At 36.3% G+C, this 10,794-nt stretch overlaps 1 pseudogene; it reads right to left on the bottom strand.

Annotated features, from left to right (window-relative positions):
* Nucleotides 1-1,892: 1,892 nt before the first annotated feature.
* Nucleotides 1,893-3,190, bottom strand: LOC120859178 (annotated as a pseudogene).
* Between the last annotated feature and the right edge of the window lie 7,604 nt (nt 3,191-10,794).

Below are 10,794 nucleotides of genomic sequence, written 5' to 3'. Positions count from 1 at the left end.
TTCACTTGATGTACTCTGCATACAGGGGCTTCCCTGGTGGCTCAGATAGTAAAGAATACGCCTGCAATGCAAGAGACCCAGGCTCGATCCCTGGGTCAGGAAGGTCTCCTGAAGAAGAGAATGGCTACCCAATCCAGTCTTCTTGCCTGGAGAATTCCATGGACAGAGGAGTCTAGTGGGCTACAGTCCATTGGGTCACAAAGGTCAACACAACTGAGTACCTAATAGTTTCACTTTCACTCTGCATATAAGTTGAATAATCAGGGTGACAATATTATAGCCTTGACATACTCCTTTCTCAATTTTGAACCTGTCAGTTGTTTCATGCCTGGTTCTACTACTGCTTTGTAACCTGCATACACATTTCTCAGCAGGCAGGTAAAGGGGTCTGGTATTCCCATGTCTTTCTAAAGAATTTTCCACAGTTCGTTGTCATCCACACAGTCAAAGGCTTTAGCATAGTCAGTGAAGCATAAGTAGATGTTTTTTTCTGGAACTCCCTTGCTTTCTGGATGATCCCATGAATGTTGGCAATTTGATCTCTTTGAAACCAGCTTGTACATGTGGAAGTTTTTGGCTCATGTACTGCTGAAGCCTAGCCTGAAAGATTTTGAGCATAACCTTGCTAGCATGTGAAATGAGTCCAATACTGTGGTAGTCTGAACATTCTTTGGCATTGATCTTCTTTGGGATTGGAATGAAAACTGAAATATTCCAGTCTGTGACCACTACTGAGTTTTCCAAATTTGCTGACATACTGAGTGCAGCACTTTAACAGCATTGTCTTTTAGGATTTGAAATAGCTCAGCTGGAATTCCATCACCTCCTATAGCTTTGTTAGTAGTGATGCTTCCTAAGGCCTGCTTGACTCCACACTCCAGGATGTCTGGTCTAGGTGAATGACCTGACAATCTTGGTCATCTGGATCATAAGACCTTTTTTGCATAGTTCTGTGTATTCCTGTTGCTTCTATTTAATCTCTTCTGCCTCTTGATGAGGGTGAAAAAGGAAACTGAAAAAGCTGGCTTGAAACTCAACAAAAATTAAAAAAAAAAATAAGATCATGGCATCAAGTCCCATCACTTTATGGCAAGTAGAAGGAAAACATGGAAGCTGTGACATATTTTATTTTCTTAGGCTCCAAAATCACTGCATAAATTGAGTGCAGCCATGAAATTAAAAGATGCTTGCTTCTTGGAAGGAAAGCTATCACAAACCTAGACAGCATAGTAAAGAGCAGAGACATCACTTTGCTAACAGAGGTCTGTATAATCAATGCTGTTTTGTTTTTTTTTTTCCAGTAGTCATGTACGGATGTGAAAGCTGGATCCCTAAAGAAGGCTGAGTGCTGAAGAATTGATGCTTTCAAATTGTGGTGCTGGAGAAGACACTTGAGATTCCCTTGGACAGCAAAGAGATCAAACCAGTCAATCCTAAATGAAATCAACCCTGAATATTCATTGGAAGGAGGCTGAAGTTCAATATTTTGGCCACCTGATGCAAAGAGCTGACTCACTGGAAAACACCCTGTTGCTGGGAAAGACTGAAGGTAAAAGGAGAAAAGGGTGGCAGAGGATGAGATAGTTAGATAGCACCACCGACTCAATGCACATGAGTTTGAGCAAACTCTGGGAGATAGTGAAGGACAGAGGAGCATGCTACAATCCATGGGGTCACAAAGAGTGGGACATGTTTTAGTGACTGAACAACAACAGTGTTAAGTAAACTAATATATGTACTTAATATGGCGCCTAGTACAAAGTCAGTACTCAATCTGATAAAGGAAGACAAACAATTTCTCTAGCATACTAATACATTGTCCAGTTACATGTTAAAGAGTATCTTCAAATTAGGAGCATAAGCTTTCTTATTTTCTGCTTGGTTATTCACAGTCTTCTGTGAAAGAAAATATTGAGCAACAGGTTCACTACTCTAAAGAAATAGGTGCTTGCCTTGATCCAGTTCCATGGACAGACTCTTGCTGCCAGTCAAGTGGGAGACAAAGCAGGACACAGGAAGCAGCCCTGCCAGGGCATGTACTCTGAACGGTCACTGAGCCTTTGCCCCAGTAAGGTTCTTTCTCAGTGACACAATCTCCCTCTGGGGTCTGGGAGGTCTGTGCAGGAAGCTTCTCTGAAACTTCCTTGCACACTGCAGTTCCCTTTTCAATTAGAACCAGGGACACCTCAGGGGCCCCTGAAGAATTGTAGGGGAAATGCTTCAGTCTTAACACATGCGACATGGAATTTAGACAGAGACTTGTTTCAGTCCAAAATCTGGTTATCTGAAACACCTCAATATATGATGTTCCTTACCTAACACTTGGAGGTGATACTCATGATGGAAATTCCCATCACTTGTTACTATTTGGCACGTGTAATTCCCATCATGAGTGATGGCCACTGGATCAGCCTGAAGGGTAGGATTCTCGTCAGGACCAGAGGCCCAGGTTATTCTCTTGTCAGTACAGTTTCCTCCTATGGTCTGATTTGTATCACGTCTGTAGGCTCTGAAGCAGGGCGGCTTGTCTCTGAGGACTATTTCCCATGTTACCAACACACTTGGCCACTGCACAGGAGGGCAAGTGAGCACAGCTTTTGTATCCACTAGTACTGATAGTGAAGTTTTAACTGGAAATACATACATAAACACACAAACAGAATCATAATAGAAAAGCTTTATAAATACTTCATGTCTTAAAATTTATTTACAGCATATTACATGAAATTGTACTTGAAATTTACTTTGCAGGTGGTCTTTTTCCAGAAATATTAGACTTACATAAGAAGTAACATTCATGAAATATATATAAAGTGTAATATTAAATCCATCCTATGATTAACCAACTTCTTCTTGTATCATTAGGAAAATAACATATATTATATGTACGATGATTTTTTTAATTGTCATGAAAATTAATTCAGAAGATTTGATATCTAGGAAACAAACTGATGGGAAAACAGAATCTGAATTAAAAGACAAAGACAGTGTTCTAAATCTAATCTTTCAGTCATAGAGACTGTCAGATTTATCTTACAATTCACACTCCTCAGGATAGAAATGAAATAATAAATGAAGCTTTGTCTCTGCCTAAGTTTTGATGAGAGAGAATCAATCATTAACACAAAAACTAAACACTTCAGACAAATGTTAAGTAATGAAAACATATGGTACTTTCATTAAAAATATCTAGAATGATATATTTTTCTTTCTCTGACTTATTTCACTTAGCATAACATCCTCTAGGTCCATCTATATTGTTGCTAGTGGCAAGATTTTATTTTTTATGCCTCAGTAATAGCAATAGTAAAATAGTCCATTGTATAAATATGTGTGTGTATCATATCTCTATACAGTCATCCATCCATTCATCTTAATTCTGTTGAAATACCAAAAGAAACATTTGACAGTATTAAATAAAACATCAAGATATCACAGATATAAAACACTATTTATAAACAAATGGAATTTTTAAAAAGACCAAATCAGAAATTAAAATTCAGTGGATGGATTAATTTCATCAGAATAAAAATGGGAAAAGAACCACCCAACTTAAAGTTAGACAAATGAAAGTCCTCCAACCAATAACATAAAGAACAGATTTAAAAAAATAGAACTTCAACAGCTGGTGGGTCAATATAAAAAAGATTAAGACATGTATATTAGAATCCAGTAGCATATTAAAAGTATTATATACCATAACCAAGTGGGATTTACTCAGGAATATAAGGACAGATCAACATATGAAAATCAATTAATGTATTACAACACGTCAGTACAATAAAAGACAAAACCACACCATATAATCATTTCAATTGATCCAGCAAAAGTCTTTGACAACACACTTTCAAAATAGAAACTCTCAACAAACTATGGATAGAAGTGAACACATCAATCTGATAAGAGACATTATAAAAAAACCATTTCTAAACCAGTCTTAATTATCAAAGGCTAGATGCTTTCTTCTTAAAATCAGGAACAAGACAAGAATGTCCTCTCTTGCCTCTTCTATTTAATATTATTTTGGAATTTTCATACAGGCAATTAGACAAGAAAAAAATAAAAGCATAATAGTAATTGTAAAGAAAAATTCTGGCTTCCCACGTGGCGCTAGTGGTAAAGAACTTGCCTGCCAATGCAGGAGACATGAGACAAGGTTTTGACTCCTGGGTCAGGAAAATCCTCTGGAGGAGGGCATGCTAATCCACTCCAGTACTCATGCCTGGAAAATCCCAAGGACAGAGGAGCCTAGGAGGCTAGAGTCCATGGGGTCACGAAGAGTCGGACACTACTGCAGCAACTTAACACACACACACAAAGAAAGAAGTAAAACTATTTCTATTTGAAGGTGACATAATCATGTACATAGAAAATACTAAGGAATCGATTAAAAAAACATTTCAACTAATAATTTCAGCAAGTTTGCAGAATATAAGATTAATGCCTAAAAATCATATTTTCATATACTTTCAATAAAAAGTTTAAATTTAAAAAACAATTCCATTTACCATAGCATCAAAAAGAATGAAATACACTGGAAAAAAATTTTAGAAGAGAAGTGTAAAACTTTCATTCTGAAAATACAAAACGCTGTCAAAAGAAATTAAATAAGACTTAAATAAATGAAAGACATTCATATTCAAGAATCAGAAGACTCAATATTGTTAAGATGCCAACACCCCTCAAACTAATCTACAAATTAGATACAATTTCTATCAAAATCTCAACTGAGTTTGTTTGCAAAAATTGACAAGTTGATTCTAAACTCATATGAAAATGCAAAAGATCCTGAATAGTCAAAATAATCTTTTAAAATGACATAGTTGGAGGACTCACATTTACTTATTTTAAAATCTGCTATATTTATTAGGACTCTATGATATTGACATAAGGATAGACATATAAAGCAATGAAATAAAATTTAAAGTCTAGACATAAACCAATGTATCTCTGGTCAACTGATTTTCAACAAAGGGTCAAGATCATTCAATGGGGGAAAACAGTCTTTTTAACAAATGGTGCTGGAGCAATTGGATATCTACATGCAAAAGAATAAAAAAGTTAACTTAATATTAATCAGACCTAGATGTAAGAGTTAAAAGTATAAAACTCATAGAAGAAAAAAATAGGAGTAAATATTTGGATTAGGTAAAGTTTTCTTAGATATGATGCAGAAAAGCATAAGTGGCAAAGGGAAAAGTAGATAAATTGTATATCAAAACAAAGAAGTCTTATACTTAAAGAACACTATTGAGAAAGTGAAAAGACAACCCACAAAATGAGTGAAAACATTTGTAAACCATGTACTTAATAAGCGATTTATATCTGACATACAAAAATCCGTGCATGCTCAGTCGTGGCCAACTGTTGTGACTCCATGGACTGCAGCCTGACAGGCTCTTCTGTCTATGGATTTCCCAATGGAAAACTGGGAAAATTTCCTCCTCCAGGGGATCTTCCCAACCCATGGATCGAACTTGAGTCTGCCTTGTCTCCTGCATTGCAGGCAGAGTCTTTACCATTGAGGCATCAGGGAAGCCCCTAAAGGGCTTTTATGAATAAATCATATAAAAGGTAAATAATCCAATTTAAAATTGAGCAAAATAAAAAAAACTATTCGAATAGATAGTTCCCCAGAGGAGATATAAAAACATCACATCATCACATTAACACATGAAAAGATCCTTTATATTATTAATCTTTAAAGAAATACAAGTAAAAACCACAATAAGATGTTTCATCCCCACACAGGTAGCCATAGTGAGAGAGGTAGAAAATAACAAGTATTAGTGAGGATATGAAGAACTTGAATCTTTAACAAATCTTTGGTGAAAATTTTAAATTGTTCAGTCACTTTGGAAAATAATTTGTAAGTTCTTCAAAAAATGTAGAGTTATCATATGACCCAGCAATTCTACTTTAAGCTCTATCTCCAGAAGAACTGAAAATATACATCCACAGAAGTTTGTACACAAACAGTTGTAGGAGAGTTGTTCATAATAGCCCAAAAGTGGAGACAATCTAAATGTCCAAGTAAAATGTGGTATACTCTTAATGGAATATCGGTAGGCAATAAAAAGTGATGTAGTGATGCACACTATAGCATAGAAGGACCTTAAAAGTGTTTTGGTAAGCCAATCACAAAAGACCACGGATGTGATTTCATACATATACAGTTTCCAGAATAGGCAAACGTATGAAATAGCAGTATACTTGAAGTTTCCTAGAGGAGGTGTTGTGGGGAGATGAAAGGGGAATTTATCCTTAAATCAAATACTGAAAACAGTTAATGCAAAGTATTAGCAGTTAATGCAAACCTCTCCACGTGGTGCAGAGGTTAAAGCGTCTGCCTGCAATGTGGGAGACTCGGGTTCGATCCCTGGTCGGGAAGATCCCCTGGAGAAAGAAATGGCAACCCACTCCAGTAGTCTTGCCTGGAGAATCCCACGGACGGAGCAGCCTGATAGGCTACAGTCCATGGGGTCACAAAGAGTCGGACACGACTGAGCAACTTCACGAAGAGAAAATAAATAGTAAAATGATGGGTGTAAATTTTATCATATCAACAACTATATTCTATATTTAGACAAAAGCAGAGATTATCAGAAAGGATAAAAAAGCAAATTCCAATTATATGAGGTCTACAAAAATCAACTTTAAAATAAAGATACAGATAAGTTGAAAGTAAAGGATAGAAAAATATAAACTATGCAAAGAGGACAAAAAAGCTGGAGAACCTATATTAATTAAAATAAAGTCTTCAAGATAAAGACTATTACCAGAAATAAAGGAAATTTTGTAAAATTATGTAGATCAGTTCATCAGAAAGACAAAATTATATGTTATATATTTGTTATATATAACAAAATGTATATATATCAAATAACAGAGCTTCAAAATACATGAAGCAAAACTGACAAAATTTAAGGGAGAAATAGACTATGGCATAGTCATAACTGGAGATTTTGACATCCTTCTCCCAGAAATTAATAGGACAATTAGAATAAAATATTTTTAAAGACAAAATATATGAACAGTATCAATTACCTTGATATAAAATATTTATGGAATAGTACACCCAATGTACAGAATACACATTCTCTTCAAGAGCTCTTGATACATTTACCAAGGTTGACTATGTTCTGGACAATAAAGCAAGTGTCAATAAATTTAGAAAGATCGGGGGAAAAATATATGAGTAGCAAGGACTCTCACACTTTTGTTTTCTATTGAAGGCAATATATTGTTAATTGTGTGACTCATCTTGGACTCTTGCTCTTGATTTTATACATTCTGAAATAAAGAGAAATTTGCACTGGTATTTCTACTTTTGAAGAAAAATACTTTCTTTCATATCTGTCAGTCTATTTTGAAATAGTGATCCGCAGGGAGTAAAGAGTATAGTCATACCATATTTGTGTAGTATTGTGCTCTCCCAGTCTAGGTAGTGGTAATTTCACTATCCTTGTTCCTCATCTTGCTCTCCCTTCTTCCTTGACTAACTTTCAACTTATGACTTTGCTTCACACCCTTTGAGAAAGAACACCCCAATCTTCCCACTCAATCCAAGAATGACTTACATCTATACCATCTCATCTTTCTTCTCCTTATTAAAATGGAAGACATTAGATTTTGCAATGCTAACCAAAATTTCAGAAATGAAAACTTGACTGAAATAAAGAGGTGCTTATTTGGGGCTTGCCGGGACTGCTGCAAAGGACAGACAGATCCAAAAACATTTGGACTGTATTCCACTGGACTACAAAATGGGGAAAACTTATAAAGGCAAAAAAATGCAAGTTACATGAATTGTTTGTCAAGAATTAGGACTGAAGCTGCCACAGAAGTAAGGGCATTTGTTAAGCAAGGTGTATTTGTTAAACAAGGATTGGTTGGTGTTCGTGTTCGAAAAGATTACATGGTTGTGAAGAGAGCAGGGAACTTTGAAACAACAAGGATGCTGCTAGCAATTACTAGCAGCTATTGTTTTGAAAATAGCTGGTGGTGCCCTTGAGCTTGATCCAGTTCAGAAAAGTTCAAATTCTCAATGATGCAGGAATGTGTCCGAGAGCACATCCACAGTGGCCATCCAGCTCCACAGTGGATGGCTGTAGTATAGTTATTCAGTTATAGTTATTTAAATGGTTTTAAATTTGTCATCACCACCAAAATCCAGTTCCTTCATTTATGCTCTGGATCCTGTTGATTCTTATCATCTCAGTGTTTTGTTTTGTTTTGTTTTTCTCATTTAGTTAATAAATATCACTCTCAAGGAAGGGGCAAAAACAAGAAACCTGGAAAAATATTTCTTTTCAAGAAATAAGTCATCTTGACATTTATGATAATGACTGATAGAATTTTTTTATGTAATATCTGTGAAATATCTATATTTTTATCAAATCAGCTTAAAGGTAAATTGTAGGATAGTAAATGATCCTAATTTTCTACTGGCTTTAATTATAAAATTGAGGTTTATATAATAGAAGAAAAGTCACAAATAAAGAATGAAAACTTCTCAACAAATCAATGGGCAAATATTTAAAAACTATTCAGTTTTTAACTTCTTCCAATATAAGGAGCTTGGAGGCCATCACTGCATCCTAATGACAAGCCAAAATCTGAACAAAATGAAAAATCAACAATGGTATTTATATCCATAAGCAAAATAAAGATACATGGCAAACTACTCTCTAAATTGGAGATACCAACAGGGAGATACTTACCAAAGCAGAAACTCAGAAATTTCAAGGGAACCCATGACAGAACAGGAAAACCAGAACTGTAACTGAGCTTCTGGAGGCTCAACCTGGGCAAATCTGAGTTAAAAACTCAACAGGGACACAGTCATAGAGGGACCTTCACATTTTTTGTGAGTTTTACCTTCAGGAAATCAACCAGATTCTCACAATATATACTGGGGAAAATCCGGTCCTGCTCCTGGCTGAGAGAGAGGGAAAGGAACCATTTTAAAATGCATGAGGGCGCACTGTCCTCCTTAACAAAGTCTGATTTGAAAAGAAACCATTTAACCAGAGCCTCCCCTGCTGGGGTTTAATCAGAGCCTAACTTATTTGAGAAAGGAAATATCCTCCTTCATTCATCCTGGTCAATCTGAGTTGTGGGAACAAAAACTGAGAAGCATTTGTAAAGTTCACAGTTCAGAGGCATTGGCTCACTAAAAGACAGACACCTAATTGTAGGACTCTAAAATGCTTCCTCCTACTCCATTTTCTCACCGCATTACTGAAGGTCTATTTACAGCAGTTCTTTTTACCAGTACATCACATCTGGGTATCCAGAAAAAGTTACAAGACATACTCTTCAACACAGTTTGAAGAGACTGAGTAATTATCAGAACCAGACATGGCAGATATATTGGAATTATCAGACTTGGAATTCAAACAATTATTAGAAAAAGCAAGGGAATTCCAGAAAAACATCTACTTCTACTTTATTGACTATGCTAAAGCCTTTGACTGTGTGGATCACAACAAACTGGAAAATTCTTAAAGAGATGGAAATACCAGACCACCTTACCTGCCTCCTGAGAAACCTGTATGCAGGTCAAGAAGCAACAGTTAGAACCGGACATGAAACAACGGACTGGTTCAAAATTGGGAAAGGAGTACGTCAAGGCTGTATATTGTCACCCTGCTTATTTAACTCATGCATCATGGGAAATGCCGGGCTGGATAAAGCACAATTTGTAATCAAGATTTCAGGGAGAAATATCAATAACCTCAGATATGCAGATGACACCACCCTAACAAAAGTGAAGAGGAATTAAAGAGCATCCTGATGAAGGTGAAAGAAGAGAGAGAAAAAGCTGGCTTAAAAAAATCAACATTCACAAAACTAAGATCATGGCATCTGGTCCCATCACTTCACGGCAAATAGATGGGGAAACAATGCAAACAGTGACAGACTTTATTTTCTTGGGCTCTAAAATCACTGTGGACAGTGCTTGCAGACATGAAATTAAAAGACACTTACTCCTTGGAAGAAAAGCTATGACAAAGCTAGACAGCAGCATTAAACAGCAGAAACATTACTTTGTCAACAAAGGTTCCTATAGTCAAAGCTATGGCTTTTCCAATAGTCATGTATAGATGTGAGAGCTGGACAATAAAAAAGGCTGAGCACCAAAGAACTGATGCCTTCAAACTGGGGTGCTGGAGAAGACTCTTGAGAGTCCCTTGAGCTGCAAGGAGATCCAACCAGTCAATCCTAAAAGAAATCAACCCTGAATGTTCATTGGAAGGACTGATACAGAAGCTCCAATACTTTGGCCACCTGATGCGAAGAGCTGACTCATTGGAAAAGATCCTGATTTTGGGAAAGATTGAAGGCAAGAGAAAGGGATGACAGAGGACAAGATGGTTGGATGGAATCACCAACTCAATGGACATAAGTTTGAGCAAACTCCAGGAGATGGTGAAGAACAGGGAAGCCTAATGTGCTGCAGTCCATGGGGTGGCAAAGAGTCAGACAGGACTGAACAACAACATGATTAATATGCTAAGGGCTTTAACGGATAAGCAGACAACATACAAGGGCAAATGAGCAACTTAAACAGACAGATAGAAATTCTAAGAAAAGACCGTAAAGAAACACTAGGGATCAAAAAAACTGGAACAGAAATGAGAAACACCCTTAATGAGCTTATGAAGAGTTATTAATAATTAATGCTGGGGAAAGAATCTCTGATTTAGAGGACATATCAGTAGAACTTTCAAAAATTGAATAGCAAAGAGAAAAAAAATTTTTTTAAATAGAGTGTCTAAGGACTGTGGG

The sequence above is a fragment of the Oryx dammah genome, unplaced genomic scaffold (genome assembly GCF_014754425.2).
Source record: "Oryx dammah isolate SB20612 unplaced genomic scaffold, SCBI_Odam_1.1 HiC_scaffold_121, whole genome shotgun sequence".
NCBI classification, from domain to species: Eukaryota; Metazoa; Chordata; class Mammalia; order Artiodactyla; family Bovidae; genus Oryx; species Oryx dammah.
This window is presented reverse-complemented; position numbering and strand designations above follow the sequence as displayed.